The sequence below is a fragment of the Aethina tumida genome, chromosome 7 (genome assembly GCF_024364675.1).
Source record: "Aethina tumida isolate Nest 87 chromosome 7, icAetTumi1.1, whole genome shotgun sequence".
Classification (NCBI taxonomy): Eukaryota; Metazoa; Arthropoda; class Insecta; order Coleoptera; family Nitidulidae; genus Aethina; species Aethina tumida.
The window spans coordinates 3,714,799-3,740,144 of NC_065441.1; the positions used below are offsets into that span (position 1 = coordinate 3,714,799).

General features: G+C 27.5%; 1 long non-coding RNA gene across 1 annotated transcript in view; it reads left to right on the forward strand.

The window, feature by feature from the left end:
- LOC126266272 (uncharacterized) overlaps positions 1-25,346 on the forward strand; it is a 126,135-nt gene that overhangs the window by 42,602 nt on the left and 58,187 nt on the right. Inside the window, exon 2 of the long non-coding RNA XR_007548702.1 lies at positions 5,257-5,301. This is a non-coding gene — a long non-coding RNA (uncharacterized LOC126266272). The remainder of the gene's footprint in view (positions 1-5,256; positions 5,302-25,346) is intronic.

Consider the following 25,346-nt stretch of genomic DNA (forward strand, 5'->3'; position numbering starts at 1 on the left):
GTTCTTGTAATAATTCGGTGATATAAAAAGCAACTTGAGGCTGTTGCTGCTGGAGAGTATTTTTTAAGTTGCTGTAAATTGATTCAACCATCCGGAAATTTATCAATTTATAACTGGGAAAATATTACAATTGATATTTCTTTGCTTTATGAGTAGTTGCAGATGAACAAGTCAGTAGTAAAATCCACAGTCGTAAAATAAGCGCCACAAATATTTTCTAAAACTCTGAAAAATAAATAGAGATAAGTGAATGCACAAAGGAGAATTACATTATCGAGTTATGCCGCGAATGGTCGTATAAAATTTCCAAATGTAAAAATTTACGAGATCTCTCCAAACCATAAAGTTCACGGATGGGAAAAATTGACTGCCAATATTTTTTGTTTATGATTATAAAGATATTCCTATGGCAGAAACTATTTGATTTAAATTCATTTTAATACAAATCTGTAACTTTGGACAATTTAATTGGTTTTAAATAATATTCATTCGTTTATATTTATTTGATTTGGAACAATTTTATGTTTTTAATTTAAATATTCTTTGTTTGTTGCGTGAAAAACATTCATCATCTAAAAATGCAATTATTAAATAGGAGTGAAATATTTATTTTAAAAATGTATTTATTTATTTAATATATTATATAAAATTAATTAACAATAAAAGGTTTAGTTTATTGAAAAAAAATATGTATGAAAGTGTTTCCAAATATTATTCTTAAGTGTAAATTAAATTCCATAAATATCTTATGTCAAATTAATTTAATTATCCCATATGAGACTAGGTACAATAACAATGGCAACAATTTTAAAATTTGACATCTGTTTCTCCTTTGTAAATTATTTACTTTGAACGAACAGATAGGATAGATAGATTATAATTTTACAGCATGACGGCACAACTTTCGTTTATAATGGAACGAGAATTTTTTTCGTACAGTTGTCATATTATTATACTTTCATTAGTGAAAAAACATTTGTGTATAATATTAAGTCATTGATCGAACACATCGATACAAAAGGTGGTTCAATTAAATACATTTTCACTTTTTACACCAAAATATGATTACTCAAGACGAAAAAACTGGAAGTCCCGAAAGACAAATTGCTCTCAAAGAATTATAATTACTTTAAATTATACACGGAGTAGTAAAAGATATTTATGCTAATGCAGATATGCATAATGAGATTGTTGTTATTCCACTGACAGTAAAACATGTTAATTAATTTAAATTGTTTATGCTGCACTTATCTTGGAAATATTTATTTAGTGCAGGAGCAAAATTAATCATCGCCGTTGATGCTAACTTCTGCTGATTATCTTGCGGTATGTGACAATTTTTTCAGTTCGCACACAAAGAGCAATCCATTAACTTATAATGGAATAAATAATAACTTTACAATTAGCAATTTATTTCATTTATCATTTCAATGAATAAAATATGTTGAATTAATCGATACGTTCAAAACTCCAAATAAAAAAAAATTCTAAACTGTTTAATTTTGATATTTTTTATTGATCTTTAATTTTCTGATTTTCTTACAATTTAAAATTTATGTTATAGTCTTAAAAGTTTTTGACTGTTTTTGTTTTTTTTTTTAATTTAATACTACTCTACCTTAGTTTTTAACATAGACTGTAAATATTCTTTGTTGAAATACTATAATAAATTTTTTTATTTGCGTTTTTGGCTTTTCTTTATTTTTATTTTGTTTTTTTTTTTTTCTTTTATTAATATTTATTAATTTTAGAAACTATACTATTTTCTCAAAATATTTTTTACTAATTTAAATATATAACTTATTATATATTCGAAAATTTTATCACTCATGATTAAGTATTTTTTTAATTTCTTAAGATTTTTGATAAGTTTTTTATTGTTGTTCTAATTTTTTTGATTTACTTTCTTAGCTTTTTTTCTAATGTTTGTTTTCAATATATTTTATTATCACATTATTTTTATTTTTCTATTTCCATTTAAATGTTTAAAGAAATAATACATTTTTTAATTCAAAATTTTGTTATTTATGATTAAGAAATTTTCTTAATTTCTTAAACTTTTGAAATAAGTTATTCCAATTTTTTTATTACTTTAATTTATTTTATTTTTATTGGTGAAATATTATAATTTTTCTATTTACTTTTTTGGTTTTTGTTCTAATGGTTAACTAATTTTCTTATTTTCTTAAGATTTTAGGATGTTTAATTTTATACATATATTCAATATTTTACTTTTTTGGTTTTTATTCAAATGTTTATTTTTTCAATTTTTTTAATGTTCGTTAATTATAGAAATGGTACATTTTTTGAATTTTTTTTTAAGTAATTTTAAATATATTATTTTAATTTTTAAAATTTGTTACTTTTTAACTTAAGTACTGTTAAGTAATTTTCTTAATTCCTTAAGATTTTAAGATGAGTTATTTTAATTTTTTTATTGTTTTAATCTAACATATATTTATATATAGTTTTAAACATTAATTAAAGATATAATACATATTTTCAATATACTTTTTTAGTAATTTAAATATTTTACAGAATTAATTTTTATAATCTGAAACTTTGTCATTTATGATTTTCTTAATTTCTTAAGATTTTGAAATAAGTTAAGTTATTTCAATTTTTTTATTCATTTACTATATATTTTTTATTTTATATAAATCTTCAATATTTAATTTATATTGCTGATGTTTTCTATTTTTTATTTGTTGTTGCTTTTGTTGTAATGTTTGTTTTTAATATACTTTTCTCTATTTGTTTTACTTAATATGTTTTTATTAATATAAATATGTTAATTAAATTTTTAGATTTTGAAATTTCATTAATTTTTTCTTTTTACTATTGTTTTGAAATGTAGTTTTTTAAGTTTTTAGCTCTATATACACTCTTTTTCTGATTTTGTTGTATTTTGTTTTATTATAATATTACTTACTTACTTTAAATTATTACTGTATTAGAATTTAAAATATTGTAATTTATAATAACATAATTTTCATATTGAGTATAAAAATTACTGTTTTTAATATGTATAAAAATTCAGATAGATAATATAAAGTACGTCCTTTATTACGAAACGAAATGAATTGAAAACAAGTTCGTTTCCAACATAAATTTTAAAACGTAATGATAAAAAATCGCGTTCCTTGCGAACAAGGCGAAAACAAACTATGAAAAGTCTGCGAAAACATAACGGGTTGAAAAAGAGTTATGAAATAAAAGCGAATGAGTGGGTAATGAAAAAAATGTTTGAGCACGACGATTGGCTGCCAAGTTTTTCGTCTCGAAAGCAATATATTTTTCACATATAACAAGTCACGGTCCGATTTCACTGTTCGCATTGTCTGTATCCTTTTAATTATGACTTAATTTTTTTGCGCGTCTGGAGCAAAATAAGTCGGTCTCCGCGGACCCGTTTTTAATTAATTTGAAAAAATGCAAATAATTCAACCGACGAATATAACCGGCGTAAAATTAAGAAATCCCCACCGTTCGACTTTTTGTCGCTGTTGCGCCGCAATAAATCCGACCCACACTCATTGTTGTTCGATGTTTTGACCTCAACCATCGGCCATACCATGTGGTATGACTTGTGTCGGATGCTTGATTGCGATTTATGTCTTTTCTGCTAACAAATGAACTACTTTTTATAGTCGCGCGGTCCATCACTCCCTTCGAGACGAATTTCACATTTTTATCTGAGCCGGCTGCCTCAATTTCAATCTCCGGAACCACGTTCACTTGCAATTACCATTATAGAAATTGCTGTTGAAATTTCTGGATTCTGAATTCATCTGTGTCATACATACAACTCTATTTTTAATTCCTTCATCATGGGTGTCCAAATGGATAGAATATTCCCAGCAGCATCTGGCCGAGTATCGTGAGATTTAGATTAATTAGCTCGAGTAAATCATGGCGGTTGAAACAAATGTAACACACGGAATTTTTATTTACAACCGAGTGATATGTAAATTCACGTGATGCGTACCACATTTGAAATATTGAGCGGAAAATTAATCTGGTTTTATGGGGGATATAAATGGGGTTTCTCGTCTGATCATTCGGATTTATCCATGGCTAATTGCAATAAGTACATGAATTTATTATAATTATTCATGGTAAAAGTTTGTTGTTTACCTGTACAGAAATAGATTTGGACACCCGTGATGTCATCCAGTTTATAAATAGATGAAAGGATGGAGGAAAGGAAAAAAAAGAATCATCTTGATAAAAGCGTTTATCAAACTAACGACTGGCCTTAATTGAAAAATACATGTATCGGCAAAACACGAATTACTCGTTTTTCTGTGGGAACTAGCCGATTATTTAAATTAAATTATGAAAATTTAATCAGTCTGGTTATCCGACATTTTTACCAATCGTTTTTAATCCGCAATAAAACTAATAATTATGTGCGCTCGATGCATTAAACTATCTAAATTGTTTTACGTTTACATTCATTTATGCATGTTTTACATTTTTCACGTACCTGACTTTTATTCATGCACAATCATTTAAACGCGATTTAAAACGGGAATAACAAAATTCAATAATTTTATAGAGCCTTTAAAAAATTACAAACTCCGATTGGTTACAAATTATTTAAAACCCATTAAATTCCATTATTGGCCAACATATTTTTACTAAACAATTTACTGTTTTTAATATATTAAAAAAATAGTTAAAATTTTTCATACGTGTTTTAAAACGAAACTCGTTGAAATTTTATATTTTAAAATTAATTCAAATTTTTATAAATGATGTGAAGTAATGCAGAACAAATTAAAATTCTAGTCAGTTTTATAGTTTTTTAGTTTTAAATCTTATATTTTTATTTGTAAATTACAAATAACATATTCCTTTGACTTTTTTGTTTCTATTCTTATTTTTAGATTAATAAAGTTTAATAAATAAAACCATAATGAATTATTTGATAAAAATATACAGACTATCGTGTAAATTCCCAATATTTCACATCGTGTAAATATTTCTACTTCGTACTTTAGGCATGTTAAACATAATTACTAAATACAACAAATTGTGACAAAAACTAAGTACACGCTATTTTGAGATACCTCAGAGTTATGATTTCAAATTTTAATCATTTCCTATTTTATTAAGTAAATATTCTCCTGAATACATTTAATGTCGCTCTTCGGTTATCGAATTGAAATGGTAATCGAAACTTACTTTTTAAAATCTCTTCCAATCAACATTATTTATTCTGATATTATTAATGGTTGTCTTTTTTTATAGAAACGCAAGTTAATTTTAAAACTTGGCAACGCCGACAACAAACAGGTAGGTAATGAAATCATTCTTCGGTTTTGTTTGCGCTTAACTAATTAACATTTTAATTAGCCATGATTAATGACACTTAACAAATTGCTTCTTTCAATTTTCATTTTGGAGCAATATATTATTAAACATAACGATGTTATTTGTTTCGTCTTCGGACCTTTTTCAGTATTTTATGGGTTCTGTTTGGAGTTTTTGGCGGGGTTATTAACACATTAACCAGTCCTGTTATAAAAATAATGTTGTGAGTTATGTGGGGGGTTAAAAATGCATATGTTTCATTGTCAAGTCTAAATTAAGTTATATTTATAATTTTAAAATTTATTATGACTTTTTTAGAATAACTTTTTGTTGTTCCAGCTATAATATATTGAAATATGCTTTTGACAGGCGGAAACACAACATATTTTTGTGAAATTTTGAAATATAATTTGAGATGAATCGCTATAATGTTAAAGAAAAATTATTGCTTCGCTCAGGCATAAATTCCCGGGCAATAAAATGTAAAATTATCATTTGTACACAGAATATGGCGAATGAAAATTCAATATGTTCCAGTAAATCATGTTCACAGTTAATAAATGTGTACACAGTATGTCTGCAAAACGCCAGAACATAACTCTTCGTTATACACATTCAGTATCAAAATGGAAGCAACAAAACTGTTTTAAGTGATATATGGAGCTCTCGGTAATTGATATAAATTGTAAGTTGGACTATTTCCGGGCAAAAGTTTTTCTACCATCCAAGCGAAAGTCTAGAAAAATCGATTTGCATTGCGCTGATCAAATTTGGTAATTATCATTTACATCTGATGGAAACCCATCAAATTAAATAAATAAATAATTGTTTAACTATTACGGCGGTTATGATTTGGGAGCAATTAATCCATAAATATTCGGTTTGTTGCAATTACACAAATCCTCGACCATAAATCCATATCAGGTTATTAATAATTACAGTGTGTCATGTGATTAATGTTTGTACAATAAGTTTTGGCAAATTCGGTCTTGGAAATTTAACCGTGACTAAATTTGCGGTTGAGATGCGAATTTGTTATGGTCAATTATATACAATTCTTTTCTTAAAAATTAAAAAAAAAAATATTTAGAAGTCTCAGTATTAGTTACATTCGAGTTGGTACAGATTTTCATGCTGATGAAACAATTGTCTTTTAAACACTGCGGTTAGCCTACAAAAATACAATAACGTTAGTCGATTATCATCCATGATTTGTGCGGTATTAAACAATAATTCATTGTACGGTTCATTCAGGCATTTCCTGTATTATTTCGTAAGAATTATGCACGTATCAAAGTGGTTGATTGACGGGAACTGAAGGAAAAATTTAATATTAAGTTGTCTGGGTTACAATAGTTGGTATTTTTACTGACTGAACGTATAACAGTTGTTTATTAATTTGTTCTAATTCTCATTGTCAGTATTTTTGTTCATGTCAATTACAATGATTCCAAACCATTAATCAACTGTTATTCAGACATTCCAAAGTTACGCCCAAAAAAAATATATATTCATGAAAATATATTTGAATTTTAATATGTTTTGTTTTATATTTTTTAAATATAAAATAAAACATATTAAAATTTAAATAAAATATTGAATACAATTTGAATTTTTAGTAAAAAGTGTTTTATATTTTTATCTTAATGTTTAATTAAACATTTTTTTATTAATTAATTTAGCAATTAAATTTTTTGTGTTTTTTGTATTTTTGCATTTAAATAAAAATGTTTTTTATTTGCATAATATTTTTATATTTATTATTTATTTATATACTAATTTATTTATTTTAATTATATTTAGTATTCAGTATAAAAAAATATTATTTAGTTAACTATTTAATAGATAAATATTTAATTGTTTAAAAATTGCAAAATTAAGTTTCCTAGATAGTTCCAATTTTGCATTTAAATAAAAATATTTTATTAACATATATTTTTCTAAATATTTTAATATTTACTAATTTATTTATTTTTTATTCTGCGGTTTTATAAATTATATTTAATATTCAGTGAAACAAATATTCATTAACTGATTTAATTGTTTAGAGAATTCGAAATTAAGTTTTCTGAGGTTATTATAATTTTACAATTAAATAAAAATATTTTTCTAAATATTTTATTATTTACTATTTTATTTATTTTTTATTCTGCGGTTTTATAAATTATGTTTAGTATTCAACTATATAAAATAAATAATTTATAATTAATTAGGTTCTTCAAATATTTAATTGTCTAAAAAAATCAAAATTAAGTCGTTATATTTTGAATTTAAATATAATATAATATTTAATAACATAATATTTTAATATTTGCTAATTTACTTATTTATTCTTGTTGACCGCCTTGGACTATTACTGAAAGCTGAAATATTATTAAATTAACGACACTACTACTTCTACAATGAGTGGTATTTCTGTACCCTTCGAAAAGGTCAAAGAAAATCGAAAACTACAAAAGAATAAAGTTGGCCGGCTTTTTCAGAGGGTTGTTAAGATTTTCAGTAGTGACAAGAAGAATAATTATAAAAGGATTTCAATAAAAGAAATATAGTAGTCATTATATTTTAAACATATGATTCTTAAATTTATACTTTCAGTAAATGTAATACACAAAAACCGAAAGTAGTTAATTACTGCAGTTATCAAATATTTAACGTACATTGCCAATTAAGAAAGCTCATTTTATAATTAGCATTGATTAAGAAATTCGCCGGATCATTCCGGGCGTCAATTATACTGTTCCACATATCTACACAACTATACAAGCATCACAAGATAATCTTCTCACCGTTTAAGACTCGCCTCGCCGTATTTATTACAGTGGATCATTCACAATAACACCAACCTTGTGTGTATCCAAAAAACGAGCAAACCGCAAAAAAAATCAACGGCTTAGATACGTTTTGACTGTTAAATCCCGGATTCTTCGGGATTTAATAAGCGAAAATAATCGAAAGACTCGCATCTGAGGCTCGGAAGGTCAGAATTTCTGCTAATCGCATTACATGATTTGCATACAGGACCGACGATAAATTAGTATTAGTCCATTATTCACGTTTCCGAAGCGATTGTAAACAGCATAAATCACAATTACGGACTCGGTATTTGTGTGCGTTAAATGCTGAATTGTTGCCGGTCCGGCCCACGATTGTTTTTACGATTTCGGATGAGCACGAAATTTTTCTAATCCGGATTTTGGATGTTTACTTCGGTGAAGTGAGGCACGGTCTTGTTTTTAATTAGTTACGATCGGGAATGTCACCCGGGTACAGTTTCCGATAAAAGGGGTCATGGAATGCATAAATTTCCCTCGCATAAGTACCACCTGATTATCATATATGATAATCCAGTCCCGTCATTAATGCATCGATTATAATAAATTTTAATGGCGCACTGGATCGACTGTACTATTCATAGTGTATTAATTATTAAGCAAATATAATTTGCCAGGTCTACGGTTTTAATTTCATTTGCATAGTAATTTATTTTGAATGCAATTTCACACGGTGTCCGTAACTTTAATAAACTAGTTGCCAGTTGAGATTAGACCGAAAAATTTGTCGTATTTAACAATTGCTAATTAAATTGTAAACTGCAAATCCGGATTAAGCCCGCTTGACCTGTCTTGAATTGCTGCTAGGTAAACTATGATGTATATAAGCTGAAATATTATTAAATTAACCACACAATGAATTGGAAAGTGAGTGATATTTCTGTACCCTACGAGAAGGTCGAAGACGAGCAAAAACCACCAAAGAAGGTTGGACGATTTTTCCAGAGGGTTGTTAAAATTTTCAGTAGTGACAAGAAGAATAATTATAATAAGATTACAATAAAAGAAACGTAATGGTTAAATTTATGTATTTTTATTTTTATACATGTCCTGGCTTATTATACACATGTCCTGGCTTATTATACACATGTCCTGGCTTATTATACACATGTCCTGGCTTATTATACACATGTCCTGGCTTATTATACACATGTCCTGGCTTATTATACACATGTCCTGGCTTATTATACACATGTCCTGGCTTATTATACACATGTCCTGGCTTATTATACACATGTCCTGGCTTATTATACACATGTCCTGGCTTATTATACACATGTCCTGGCTTATTATACACATGTCCTGGCTTATTATATTTTTGAAATCGCCGATTGATTTAGTCGATTGATATCTTATTTTGACATTTTCCTTCTTCGAAATATTTCTTTTAAACTTCTTAGAAGTCCAACCCAAATTGAAGAAATATTACGTTAATTTAGTATTAACGGACAAATACAAATATATTCAAAGCAAAAGCAAAGTTTCTCATTCATTTAAAACAACAATCAATAAATATTATTGATACACTTCAAGACATTTCATTTGAACAACCTTAAACTCAAATTCAAATATCAAAACACAAATGTTTTTTATTGATCACAATTAAAAGTATTTTTGACATGTCATTATAACTTAACCACAATAATAAAGAATATGCCAGCTGTTTTGATGATGTTCCAGACCACCAAGTGAGCCTGACCCATTTCAGCATCTATTTACGTACAACCCAGTAACTGTTATCATTTATAAACACCATGCAATGTGCCCCTGTAAATCAAGTTAATAAACGTGTACACAAAATGTTGGATATGTGTCTTCGTTATTGCACATTCTATATCAAAACTTCGTAAGTGATTTACGAGTGTCAGTAATAGATATAAATTGTTCAACTGGTGTTTTTTACAGTTGATACAATTGAAAGAAATCGGAGCCAACTTATTAATTTCAGGTCACGAGTGTTTGCCATATGGTAACTCAATCCCCCCATTCCCGACCATCGTTTAATGGTCGATTTTCGATTAGGATAAAACCTTTAACATAGACACAATCGCTTTCATCTAACCTGTATCGAATTGCTATTAAAAATATCTGTTCTATGGATCGGAGCTTATATCCTATTTCTGAAAAATTTACAGCCCTTGTTAAGATCTTAGATACACGTGACGTTTATTGGTTTCGTTCGACGGAAAACGAACAACGTTACCAAAGACCTTAGAAACTCGTTTCAAATTTGAAACCCACTACCGAAAATCCAAACGTTGGTCGAATAAAAAAAAATGCGAAAGGTCCATGCGAAGAACAAAGGAGGTAATTAATTTGGACGGCTGTCCCGTCGTACACGAGTCTTTGCACATCGAGCCGGATTTTGAGGTCCGAATTTTACAGTTCGAGCACGGCCTTGTTTGTAGGTGTGGCGTGGCGGAGTTCCGAATTATGCCCAGTTGTATGCGCGACGGGAACGCAATTATCTCGAGGGACTACAACCATGTTAGTCTTGTAAAATCTATAGGACAATTAAATAAATCAAAAACTCGGCTGAATATTTTATGTTGGTGCCTTTTATTTAACGCGGTATAAATTTGTTGGCGTTCCCGCAACATTTTATTGTTCAGCTCTTTGTTTTCTTTATGCGTTCGTATATTTTACGATTTTTACGCTGTTTGTCAAAGGTGCTGATCGTAAAAGGATGCTGACACTGCGTGATTATTAATTGGTGCGCCGTGCCCTCTACGTCATGCCAACAAGTCTATGTCGTCACAAAATAAATCGTAATCTTCAATATTTATTATCATTTTCCAAAATATACAACTTGCTTTTTTAAAATTGTTAAAATTCAGTTATTAATTCTTTTTGAAGGTAACGAAATGTGGTGTGACACCCCTTTCAAATTATTTTACTCTAGCACAAAAGAACCTCAAAATTTCCTATATACCTATTTTTTCAAAAAAGTCTTCAAAAATAGCACGTTAAAAAAAAGAAATAGAAACCTAACCTAACCTATTTTTTTCAAAAAAGTCTTCAAAAATAGTACATTAAAAAAAGAAATAGAAACCTAACCTAACCTATTTTTTCCAGAATGTTTATCAAAATATTTTCTAAAAAAAAAAATTATCACTAACGTTATGTTTCATTTTTGAATTTTGTAATTTTTATTAGACTTAATACTTTTTTAAATAATCTACTTTTAAAATACCCTATTATTCTTATTATTATTAATAATAATAATTTACGAAAAATTGAAAATTTCAAATTTTTAACATCCCGTTTTAGACATATTTTACCATAAACAGATAAATTTATGTTTATCAACTGAATTTACTCAAAGTTTACGAGATATCCATTGGCGTTAATTATTTGTTTCTACTTATATCAGATATTTTTGGAATTTTATGATCTATTATATTTAAAAAAATTCTTTAGTTTTTGTTATTATGTAAATATTTGAAAAACTTTTTTAAAATATTTACAAATTTGGAAAAAAAAAAACAAAAACTTTTAATTAATAAATGTGTTCACAAAAATTTCCAGATCTCAAAAAACAGCAATTTTTCAAATTTAAGATTAATTTTTTTCTAAGAAATTTTACTTTTTTTCTTGATCAAAATATATTATTTAATGCTCCGAAGAGTCTTTTCCATTTTTTATAGCCAAAAATTGGTGGAGGTTCAACGTTAAACTAAAGGTAATTTGACACCCCTTTGCAATTTTTTTTGTCTCAAAAGCTCAAGAGGACTTCAAAATTTGAGACAGGATAAGTAAAATACTAGATTGTGTCTGAGTAATTTGATAAGTTCGATGCTTCTGTACTATTAATTTTAATCAAAATTCCACCCTACACCTAACATAATTTAACACCCTTGTACAATTATTTTACCCTCGTACAAAAAGACTTAAAACTTGAAGCTGGATATGTAAAACAGCAGATTGTGCATATCTTCGATGCTATCCGACAAATCTATGAATAACTAATATAAATCACAAAAAAAACATAATCTTTAAGATTTATTACGTATTTTCTATTGCACGCAGTTTTCATTTCAAAAAGTGAAGATGTTAGTTCATTTTAAAATATTCAACATTAAGATAAACGTGATTTGAAACCCCCATGTCGTTATTTTGCCCTTGTACAAGAGAACATTAAAATTTAAGACAGGATATGCAAAATACGAGATTGTGTCTTTGAGTAATTTGTTGTCTTCGATGCTATTCGAAGAAATCTATGAATAAATAATACAAGTCACAAAAAATCAAAATCTTCGAGATTTATGACACTTTTCCAATGTACATTTGCATTTTAAAAGTATTTAAAATTCAAATATTAATTCATTCTTAATCAAAATTCCACCCTGCTCCTAAGGTAATTCAACACCCCTGTGCAATTATTACCCTCGTACAAAAGACTTAAAATTTGAGACGGGATGTGTAAACACCAGTTTGTGTCTTTGGTTAATTTACATTAAGGTCATAAAATATTTTGATGGACCGATCAAACGCAAGATTGCGTCATGTTTTATTCAATCGTCTCTCCTAAGGTGTTTGTTTTATGTACGATCCGATTTTACGGTGTCATTTATGTATCCTTCCTCCATTTCTTATGATCGCATCACAATTATTATTACGTGGCCACAAAGCAAATGACACTTTAAAAAATTGTTTTCCTAACCGTTATTGACTCATAAGTTCGTGGTAGTTTGACCAATTACCTGTTTCTTGTATGGATTACTTCCAAGTAAAGCTGCGGTTTCGATAAAACCGTGAAACCAATGAGAAATGACTACTGTTATGACACTTGGACAGATAATAAATGTGTTAATAAGCCGCAAAATTTATCAAGTATAAAAAACAATTTCGCCGGAATTAATCCATATTAGTGTGGCCCACTATTAATTTCGTAGCCGAGGTGTCAAATAACATGTAAAACTATTAGTTTCTGTCATTGCGGTCGTATAATTTGACTATTTTACGTGCAGGTAGATGGAATTTTTCTAGGAAGAGTGAAATCTAAATTACCGATCATTGATAAATTTTTGTTTGGGTATCGGCTACATTGTTATGTATTGGTTCAAGTATCCTGTGGCTTTCCGATTATGTTATTCAAATTTGTCCGAATTTGGGGGTTCCATAATTTATTTTATCAATCAACCACGAGATGTTATCTTTGCATATAATAGATAATTTGAGTGAATTATACTTCATAAATTATTTATCCACAAAGGTCAATAAAATTATTATCGATTGAAAGTTTATTCCTTCGGGCCCGACACAAATATATATTTATTTTATATAGTCACTTCAAAACAAGAAATCTTCAATAACTACAAGGTCAATTTCAAAAAATTATATAATAACATGTTGCTTATTAATAATTTTTATATATCACTTTCCATTCTTTATCAAGATTCTATTTTTATTACAATAAATAATTTATATTGATACATGAATTACTTATTTGGAAAGATCAATAAAAATATTTTCGATTTTATGTATCTTAAACTAATATTATATTTTGTTTTATTTTTATCTAAAGAGCCAATATAAATTAAAATTTTAATAAAATGGTTGTTAATTGTCATTCACAAAAAACTTATTTGATAATTCCAATTTTTTGTGTTTCATAATTTATTTATTCATGAGGGTCAACAAATTGATAATGGACTGAAAGAATTTTTTTTGTTCTGTTCCTTTTGAAAGATAATTTGTCCCTAAGCAAGAAATTTTCAACCACTCAACCGGGGGATTATAGTTTTTACATAATCGCACTTTTCGAAAATATCTCGGAAGAAGCGCATAATAAAGTTTTGGTGACAGTTATAAAGAAGATTTAATGTCAGCTTAAAATAATGAGAGCTTCACCGAACAGATTATACTCACAATTAAAGACGAAATCCCTCTTTAATTTTGTATTAAGCCCTGAATATCTGACAGATATAAACAGATTCATGCATTCAACTCATGATTTATAGGTACTGAAGGCACAACCAGACCGTAAAACGACATGGAATACACATTTAAACCGTATCAAACGTATTTTGATAACGTTTAAAACCAATTTATTTAGAGCAATGCACTGTGTACGATTTAAATTAATTGCTTTTGAAAAATACTATTAAGATGATTTACATATCGGTCGGATAAACGTGCATGTTCTAATGAGTAACTGTACAACTAAAGGATGCGAAGTCGTTTCTAAACTGTCGGACGATCATTGGTCAAAAAGTTTATGCGTGTTGTATCCGAACAGGTCGGATACAGGAAGACGAAACAACACCGATAAATTTAATAAATAAAACAGCGTTTGAAGTTGTCAAAAGTCGATAAGGACTTATTTTTAAGTTGGCCGCTAAATTACGGCGGTCGCCCGGTTGATTTATCGACGTGTTTGTCCCATTTTTGCCGGATAAATGTATTTCTAGGGACGCACAATTTCCTTAGGTAATTTACATATATCCTTGAGATATATCTTTTTCTGGACGTTTGAATGGTATCAAAATAAACAAATGTATTTCGCGATTAAAAGAGGAAACTTCTGGCCACATAAATTCCGAGTAAACGACGGCCAGATTCCCTCGGGCACAACCGTACTTTTTTTCTCAGCAATTATTCGCGATGCTTTACTATTATTCGGACGTTTGCTTTCGAGTGACCCAAAAAATCATGCTGATTTATTAGTTTCTATTCATTTTGTCAATTTGTTTATTTATAAATGATTATTTTTTAAATTAATAACTTCTAACAAAACTGAAATATATATATGATCTTCCAATTTGCTTCATGGATTACCCTTTCTTAAAAAGTAAAAGTAGAAGTAGGTAAAATTATTGATATTTTAGAAAAACTTGTACTATATTTTCAGTTTTCAATTTATAATCAGTTATAATTTAAAAACAATTATCTTCAGTAATCAAAGTATTCGCAATGTAAGCCTTTTTACGTCTTTAAAACAAATTTCATAATACGATTGGTATTATTTTAGAAAACCAGTACTGTATTGTCAATTTTCTTTCTTTTTATACTCTTCCAATTATTTAATCTTTCTTGAAACGTTAAATTTTATAATAGATTTGTTAATATTTTAGAAAACCAATACTATATTTTCAGTTTTTATAATTCGTCCCTTTTCTAATCTTTCAATTTGCTAAAACTCAAAAACAGTATTATTAAGTAAACAAAGACTTCGTCATTTAAATCAGTTTGCATCTTTAAAAAGTCAAATTTCCTAGTACTGGTGTTATTTTAAAAAACCAATACTATATTTTCATTTTTTTTTACTTCTAATCTTTGAATCTTCTTTATAGTTTAATCTTTCTTGAAAAACCAAATTTCAAAATATAATTGGTATTATTTTATAAAACCAGTTTTGTATTATCAATTTCATTTCTTTTTATAATCTTCCAATTTGTTTCGTGATATAATCTTTCTTGAAAAGTTAAATTTCATCGTAGAATTTTTGATATTTTATAAAATCCATATTATATTCTCGCTTTTTAAAGTTATTTCTTTTCTTAGCTTCCAATTTCCTAAATCTCAAAACTAGTTTTATTCAGTAAACAAAACCTTTGTGATTTAAACCATTTTGGTGATATTTTAGAAAACTAATACTATGTTTCCATTTTTCTTTCAACTTCTAATCTTTCAATCTGCTTCATAGTTTAACCCTTCCTGAAAAACTAAAGTATAATTGGTACATTTTAGAAAATCAGATTTATACTATCAGTTTTTTTCTCTTTCTTTTTATAATCTTCCAATTTGCTTTGTGGTTTAACCTTTTTTGAAAAGTTAAATTTAATAGTACAATTGTTGAGATTTTAGAAAACCAATACTATATTTTCAGTTTTTTTTTTAATTTATCCCTTTTCTAATCTTTCAATCTGAAAATTTCAAAAACAGTTTTCTTAAGGCAACTGTGATTTAAATCATTTGGCATCTTTAAATTTCAAATTTCATAATTGAATTGAGGTTTTTTTAGAAAACCAATACGATATTTCCAATTTTGTTTTTCTTCTAATCTTTTAATCTTTTTCATAATTTAACTTTTCTTGAAAATACAAATTTCAAAGTATAATTGGTACTATTTTAGAAATACAATATTATATTATTTATTTTCTTTCTTTTTGTAATCTTCCAATTTACTTTATTGTTTAACCTTTCTTAATAAATCAAATTTCATAATAAAATTGTTGTTAAATTAGAATATTTTCAGTTTTCAATCTTCTTACAGTGAATTTCGTGACATCTTTCAGAGAAGGATTGTTGTTATTATAGAAGATTAATACTGTATTTTCAATTTTGTATTTATTATTTTTTTATCTTCGAATCAGGTAAATTTTAAAAGCAATTTTCTTAAATAAACAAAGTCCTGGTGAATTTCATAGTAACTTTGTTATTCTTTTGGAAGACTTTCCTGATTTAACTTAAGTTCACACCTTGGAAAAGTCAAATTTCATTGCAACCCCAATCAATAACTCCTGCAATAAACCATGTAAGATTCCTGCAAACAGCGCCGTAATCGCACAGGACACGCATGCAAAAAAAAGAACGTTGACGTGCCGGGAAAAACCGCGTGCATGTGATAAAACTATAACGAAAAGACAAATATTTATTTGACGGAATTAATACTTGCGGAGTGCGGTGTTTTTGTTCGAAATAATTTTTTCGCACTGACATTAGATAGCGGGACACATCGATCATAAAGAAATATTCGTAGTGCGATCCGTATCTTTTTAAATGACACAATTAATTTTGCGAGCCGCACGCAAGGGTTAAATAACTTGTATCCTTAATACAATTAATATATTCTGACGTTCGGGGCGAACATACGGACTTACAAACATTAAAAATAACGCGCGTTATCGCACAAAATAAACCAGCAAAACAAATTGTCCCGTGTTTACTGCATCTTGATTTTAAATTAATTGATAAGGTCTCGAGGACTCGGCCGCATAAATATTTACAGATGCGTAATGAGACCCTGATTTACATAAGTCAAGTGTATTAATGGCTTACTTAATCATTAGTATTTTTTTCCGATCGGATTTTGATCTGTATTTCGTCTCAACTTTTATGATGTGACAAATGGTAATTAATGGAGACGGATTTTCAATCCCACGCACTTAAAAACATAATTAAAACTGTGTTAGTCTAGTGCCTGTAATAAATAACGATTATCAAAACATAAACAAACTACGATGACGGTCTTTTTAGAGCCTTTTGTACATTGTTCCCGAATTTGAAAGTGTGGGCTAACTTTTGTGCCGCATCATCACGACCTTTGTCTATGTACACGGGCCAAAATTATTTATAATTTATATTTTGAATATATTATGCATTTTGTGACCGTATAAATGGGCTTTTAATGTTCATTTGTCAGGAACTAGTTGAAGGCACAATAGAACTGAACCGTCTACGGGACAGAAGGTCTGTTCTTGTCCACCCGCATGAAATTTATGAATGCGTTGTCTTGATCGAGGACCTTTTCAAAAATAACGTTGTGGTGTTTGTATAACGAACATATTTTAGTAAAAAACATTATAATCAGTAGGGAATTATTGTTTATGGTTGTCTTAATATAGTTTTTCTGACTTTTAGTTATTTTTATTTACTATTATATTATATGTAATAGAAACTATAGGTGTAGCAGTGGTCATAATTACACAAGATTACAGAATGAAGAAATTGAAATTTGAAATATTATATATTGGTCTCGTAAAATAACACAATCCTTTTCTGAAGGATGTCATGAGAATTAAATCACCAAGTCTATATTTATTTAAGAAAATTAATTTTTAAATTTATCAAATTGCAAGACTAGAGAAAAAAAAATAAAAAATTGAAAGAATAGTATTGGTCTTCTACAATAACAACTATTCTATTATGATATCTGACTTTTCATATATTAGATGTAACAAAGGAAAAAATATCAAATCTATCTTTATTTAAGAAAATTGATTTTGAAATTTATTACATTAGAAGATTGGAGAAAGGAGGAAGAAAAAATTGAAATATAGCATTAAAATAATATTGTTTTAATATAGTTTTTGTGGTGTAGTTGTTATTCTAATTTACTGTTAAATGTAATAGAAATTACAGGTGAAGCTGTGGTCATTATTACAGAAGATTAGAGACTGAAGAAATAGAAAATAGAAATAATACAATCCTTTTCTGATGGATGTCGTAAGAATTAAATCTCTATATAAGTCTATATCTATTTAAGAAAATTAATTTTCAAATTTATCAAATTGCAATAATAGAGAAAGAAGAAATAGAAAATTGAAAGAATAGTATTGGTCTTCTACAATAATAACTATTCTATTATGAAATCTGACTTTTCTTATGTTAGATGTAACAAAGGATAAAATATCAAATCTCTGTTTATTTAAGAAAATTGATTTTGAAATTTATCAGATTAGAAGATTGGAGAAAGGAGGAAGAAAAAATTGAAATATAACATTAAAATAATAATCGCATACTATAGTTTTTGTTTGGTATTTTAGAATAACAATTATTGCATTACGAAATCTCACTTTTCTTAGATGTAACAAAGATTAAAATACCAAATCTCTATTTATTTAAGAAAATTGAGTTCGAAATTTATCAAATTAGAAGTTTAGAGAAATAAGGAAGGAGAAATTATAACATACTATTAGTCTTCTAAAATAATAACATTTCACTATGAAGTTACTTCTCATAAAGAGTTAAAACACCAAATTAATTGCAATTTAGAAGGTTTGAAGATTAATCTTTAAAATATTTAAGATGTTCTGAAACACTAATAAAGAAATTTTAACTATTTTTTATTTTCTGATGTTCCATTTTGAAAAACCCTTCTTCCGTCTGTTGGAATGATGGAAAACGTAGAAATTAATATGGAGGGAATGAACATTTCCTATGAACAATTTGATTAAAATCATTTTAGCAAATCCCATAAGTAAAGCCTCTTTGACACCGCTCATAAAAATCCCGGAGTAGATGATTACTTCGCGCCATCAAAGCTTAACAAACCAAACACACGGAATAGTCATTTTATAAATCCTCATATTTTTGTATCGCGATTGGCTAAGCTTAATCACCGTTTTATATGTTCCCATTATTCACAATTTCGCGTAGGCAGCCAGTGAATAATAAGCCGAGTGCACAGGAATCATACGAGGATCGTTAAAACACTTTATTTACAGGGTAAAGAAATATTAGCGCGTAGCACATAGTTTAATTGATGGAGACTGCTGCAAAATCTCCGGCTCCTCGACTCCAATTACTTTTGAATCTACCGGCGGCTTTTTTCTACCACGAGCCCGTTGACAAATTACTAATGAGCTCGCCAATAACTTACCAGCTGAATTCATTATTTTCTATGTGTTGCGCGCCTGTTTAACAAGTTCCTCGCTTATTGATTGCGGATCCGTTTTGGGCTAGTCGAGTTATTCTCGTTAAACCGTTTCAGGTGCATTTTTTGACTGAAATTACGCTGAAACCAGATCGTAAACCGATATAAATATGAAATTGCTCATTAGAACGGCATGAGGTCGTTTAATGCATCGCCGTAAATATTTATGAGTGGAACAAGGATCGAAAACAATAAAATTTCGTCGGGGCGAACAATTAAAGGTCGTTGCCTGCCTTCTCCGACACGGACAATACTCGAGGTGTGGCTGAAACTTATAGTTCACTTTTAATGTTGTCACACATGATGTCGTGTGTGTGTGTCTTCTGGTGTTCCTGCTCGGGACACTGACAGAGAGTAATGTTCCTGCACTTGTCCGACCACAAGCTTGCACTCCCCTGTGGAAACGGTAGTAGTGGATATTTGGATTTGCGATAAGAACTATTTTTTTTTTTCGTTGGACGTTCGCCTGGTGTAATTTATTTAAAACACATCTTTGACACACATGGTGCGAAGCACGAGCCAGGCATTCAAACGAAACAAACAAAAAGGAAATTAGGATGGCCATTGTAACCTTATGTACACCCACAAGTTCATTTATAAAGTGGCGTAATATTTTTGTATGCAAATACATCGACCGTCATAAAAGAAGGGTGTAACGTTTTTTTTATTTATTCCCAGCACCATCCTTAAAAAGCATCGGCGATTAAAGTCATTTTGTACAAGTGGGATGATTTCCTCTTGTGTTTGTGTTCGTTAATGATTATGTTAAACATTTCAGTCGCGGCTTTCATCCGACACGGATACAGAAACATATAAAATGTTAACACATTTGTTTAGTCATTGTGCAAGTGTTCGAATTATTTAGATTGTTTGGTGAAGATTTCGTCTAAATCCGGTCGTGTTTTACATTATTTAAACAGTATTTCTAACAAAATAAACAAACAAATAGAATGATGACATTTGAATGTTTGATTAATGTTTAGTCAAACCAGATGGAACAGATACATTTATATATGTACACGCTGTATAACAGTATATAACAGTGTGAAATTAATTTGCAGAATTAAATAAATATGACAACAATCCTCAAAATTACAATATGAAATGCCTGTTTGACAAATAACTCAATTAAACCTTTGTCGAATGTCACAAAACTAAAACAAAATTCTCATGACATGAATGCAGTTTTGTGCTTATTGAACTTTAAATTGATACGTTACAGAATTTTCAAACTTTCAACAACCTCCTTTCTATACAAATAGCGAATAAAACTTTTCGATATATTCCTCTTAAAATTGTATTACACGCGATGCCATCAATGTTCCATCTACGAACAAATCAAAGAGATCTTACCATTATTTCAGTTTCTGTTCTGCAATGTTGATATTTGTTGTTTTAAAATAAAATTGAATGTTTCCCTTACAGTTTCACAATATCATTAAAATCCAAGTGTTGCAAATTATAAAACAAAACCGAATAAAGTCTGCATACAACAGTACAATAATTGCATCGTTTATTTATTCAGTATGGACTGACAAGCAATATTGACTTGGTTTGTTTATATGCAATTAGAGTCGTTTGAGTCCCGGTCGAGATGGACCAACATCATATTAACATACAAATTAATCAGAACCAATCAATTCGCCTATGAACAGGGGACAAAAAACAAACAGGACGGCGGCTGTATTCGTATCATTTACATCTATGTTAATTATGTTAAAGTTTGTCAATTTGCGCTGCGAAATTCGATTTTAATTGCGGTTCTTCAAGTTTCAAACGGTTTTTTCTACGTTTGGGATCTACTGTCGTCAACAGATTACCCGCCATTCCGACAAAAAAAATGGACCTTTTTATAATCATATTATTATGATTTTAATTAAATACAGCTAGAGATTTTAATTGTCGAGAATTCTCATAAAATACTATTAAAATGTAAAAATTCATAAATCTCAACATATATACGATTTAATAACTATAATTAAAATACTTCGGAAATTAACGTAACTCATTAGAACAGTATAATTTAAATGTTTTAAAAGCTTTCGTAGTATTAAGAGTTATTAAGATGTAATTATATTTATAAGTTGCAATTATTAGAAACTAGAACAAGAAAATGCATTTTGCTCTTAGGTTTACCACTTTTATCTTGGAACAACCAATAATTAAAAGATTTGCGTACCAATGAAAAGGCTCATTAACATTTTTATTAAAACAAGCAATTAAAACTAACAAGCAAAGGTGCAATAAATAAAATAAATATGTAAATTGAGGCCAAATTCGTTAATTTATTTGATTTATAATCTAACTAACTTACATATTTGTTTTCATGCGAATGATTTATACATTATATAATAAAAAAATCAATTAAAATTATAATATACAAAAGCCTATTACAGTTTCCTATTAAAGAACCTTAACCGTAACCGGTCTTTATTTGGTATTCTGTCTCTAAATAGCCATAAATTTCGTTTATTGTTACTAAATGACATCTGATACATAATATTTCAGGGTTTTATTTACATAATTAAAATATTAATTTATTACAGTTCATATTTCTGTATTAATTCAAACTGTAAAAACTGATTTATGAACAAGTGTCTTTCGTGTGTTTCAGATTGTTCATCAACATCAATATTTACTGGGGTACTAAAATTTTATATGAGACAATTTGTCACTTTTATACAAGAATTTAAATTATAGAAGTTTTAATCACATATAAAAATGTACATTAAAAATTATATAAAATAATAGAATAATGTGAATTAAATTTTATTGAGAAATATGTGTTTAAATAAAAAGTATGATGTTAAGAATTTCAAATTATAATATGTAATTCCATTTTAAAGAACTAAATAGAATTTTTATTATAGAACATTTCTCAAACAACTCCAAAACTAATTATATAGTAATAAAACACATTATTTAATTTTTTTATAATTATTGTTTATTTGATTTTTCAACTATTATATCTCAGCATTTCCAAACTTTTTTCCATGACTGTATATATAAAGTATGTACTCTGAAAATTATATAAAAAATAAAATTAATTAATTTAAAATTAAAAAAAAATGAATTATTTTATGAAATATTATATGTGAGTAACAAAAATGTGTTTAAATACAAAAGAATTTCAAATAATTTTAAATTGATTAAAAATTAAAAACTTATAATATTTAATTCCATTTTAATAGACAAAAATAAAGTTTTTATTTTAACATATAACAGAAATATAATATTTGTCAAAAAACTCAAATGTTTTAGTAACAAATTTAAGAGTAGAGTTTAAATTACTTTAAAAATCCTTAGAAAATTCAAAAATAGTTAATCTTTTAATGTTAAAAAAGACATTGAATCGAAAGATTTTTAACCGATAATGATCCATCATTTCAAAAGACAAAAATATAGTTTTTATTGTGTAATTCAAGGAATATCGTTTTATAAATAGCTTAGTAATTTGACCATGGAAAGGCAATCTATTCACAACGATCGAATGAATATTCCGGGAGACTTTAGAATCACCCCCGATAAAAATCTCACGAACGCGGATTATTTAAAAGTGTAATCTTTCACGGCGCACAAAAGCGGGGGCGGCGTAACAACCGTCCCGAGCTCGTTCTATACGGTCCCGATAAAAATAATCTTCGCCGTCGAGTCGATCATTCCATATGAAATCCAATATTGCATTAGGGCCGATCGTCCAAGATGGGAATCAGACAAAACAAGACGTGTATTCAAACAACCTTTTTAAAGCGATGCTCGCCCATTTCGGCGCTGTCTTTGCATAAGAATGGTCCCATTCAAATATATCGACGTTAAACATTTTGAAGTTCGGAATGTACTTTTTACACCGGGACGGGTATTTGAATATCGAACGGGAGAACCCGGTTCCTGTGGGAAATAAACGCGGAATCGTCGTCCAAACAATGGTGACGCCGATAACGTCGCTCTGGTACACATTTTTACTGGTCACAACTTTTTAATAGACGTAACTAAATTAGATGTCTTTACGTGAACTTAATTAACAGTGAGTATTAAAAATAATTTAAAAAGTATAAATTGGATAATAAAAATAAAGTGGCGAATCCAGGATAAATTAGAATAATTAACTTTTATTAAAAAAAGTTCATAATCATTCAAACCATAAAAAACTGTTGTTGCATATGAAAAATCTAACTAATTAAAAAATTATGGTGTTTTTTACCCTTTTCAGGTTCAGAATTTTTAAATAGAACCGGCGGTACGAGAATGGGGTTAACAGGAAATAAATTTTAAATGCACCCAACATAGATTATTAGCTTTGTGCGCCGCGTGCCCTTTTTTAAATCTACCTGCTCGTATATGTTAATCTATTATTTTTGTGTGTCAGAAAACAATTAATTGAAAAAGGGCCCGAATAATAAAAACTAAACACGAGGGATAATTTATTCAAATATTCAGAGTTATTTACTTTGTATTTCAGTATTAATTTATTGTAAATTGGATGTAAAATACATAATTTTTAACTTGATATGGAACAATAAACTGTATAAAATTCATTTTATATTTCAAATAAACACATCAGCCTTTATATGTAGAATTATTTATTATTTATATAGGAATAATTAAAATATAAATTAAATGTAAAATTTATTTTTAATTTAAATGGAAACAGTCACTAAATTAAATATTGGATTTATCGTTCATTTCATCTAAAATAGAAAACTTTTTCTATTAATAGAATTTGTATTTAACTCTATTTTACGTATTAAGAATGCATTACACATAAAACCAACTAAAAACTGTTGACATATTGACAAAATGATGCAAAATTTAAAAATCTAATTAAATAAAAGTTATTTAAATTGAAAAAATTAAAAATATTATAAAAAAGACAGTAGTAGTATTAAAAATTAATAATATATTGATATAGTGATATAAATTTTAACAATCTAAAGAAATAAAGTTTAAAATGTATAAAAAACTAATAAATATTAGAAATAATACCATCAAATATATATTTCAACAATTTTTAAAAATTAAAAGCAAAAAAAGTGAAATAAATTATCAATAAAACACGTCATTTAAATAGAAAATATTAAAAATATTGTAAAAAGGACATAAATCCATAATAATGAAATGAAATAAAATCTATAAAATATGATAAGTAAATTAAAATGGTTATTACAAATTAAAAAAATGTATATTTTGAATCAAAATTCAATTAACAAATTCAAAAATTGTTCATTTAATATAAAATAAAAAACTTTTTTCAATTAATAGAATTTGTATTTTGCTCTATTTTACATATAAAAAATTCATTATTGTCAACTGCAATTAAAAATTAGTAACATATTGATAAAATGATACAAGTTTTAATAATCTAAAGAAATAAAAGTTTTCAATGAATAAAAAATAATAAATTTAGAAATAATACCATCAAATACAATTCATCAATTTTTAAAAATTAAAAGAAAAAAGAAATAAATAAACTTTCAATAAAACACATTATTTATAATGAAAAAAATAAAAATATAAAAAAGACAAAAATTCGTAACATAAAAAATAAATTAAATATAACATAAATAATTAAATGAAATAAAAACAATAAAATATATTAACTAAATTAAAATAATTTTTACAAATTAGACAAAATGTATAAACTGTATTTTTGGTTAAAAATCAATTAACAATTACAAAAATTATTCATTTTAATTAAAATAAAAAACTATTAATTTGTATTTTTTTCTATACTGCGTTTTATTCTTGAAAGAATTTGAATATTGTAAAAATCTAAAGAAATAAAAAGTTTAAAATATATATAAATAATAAATCAA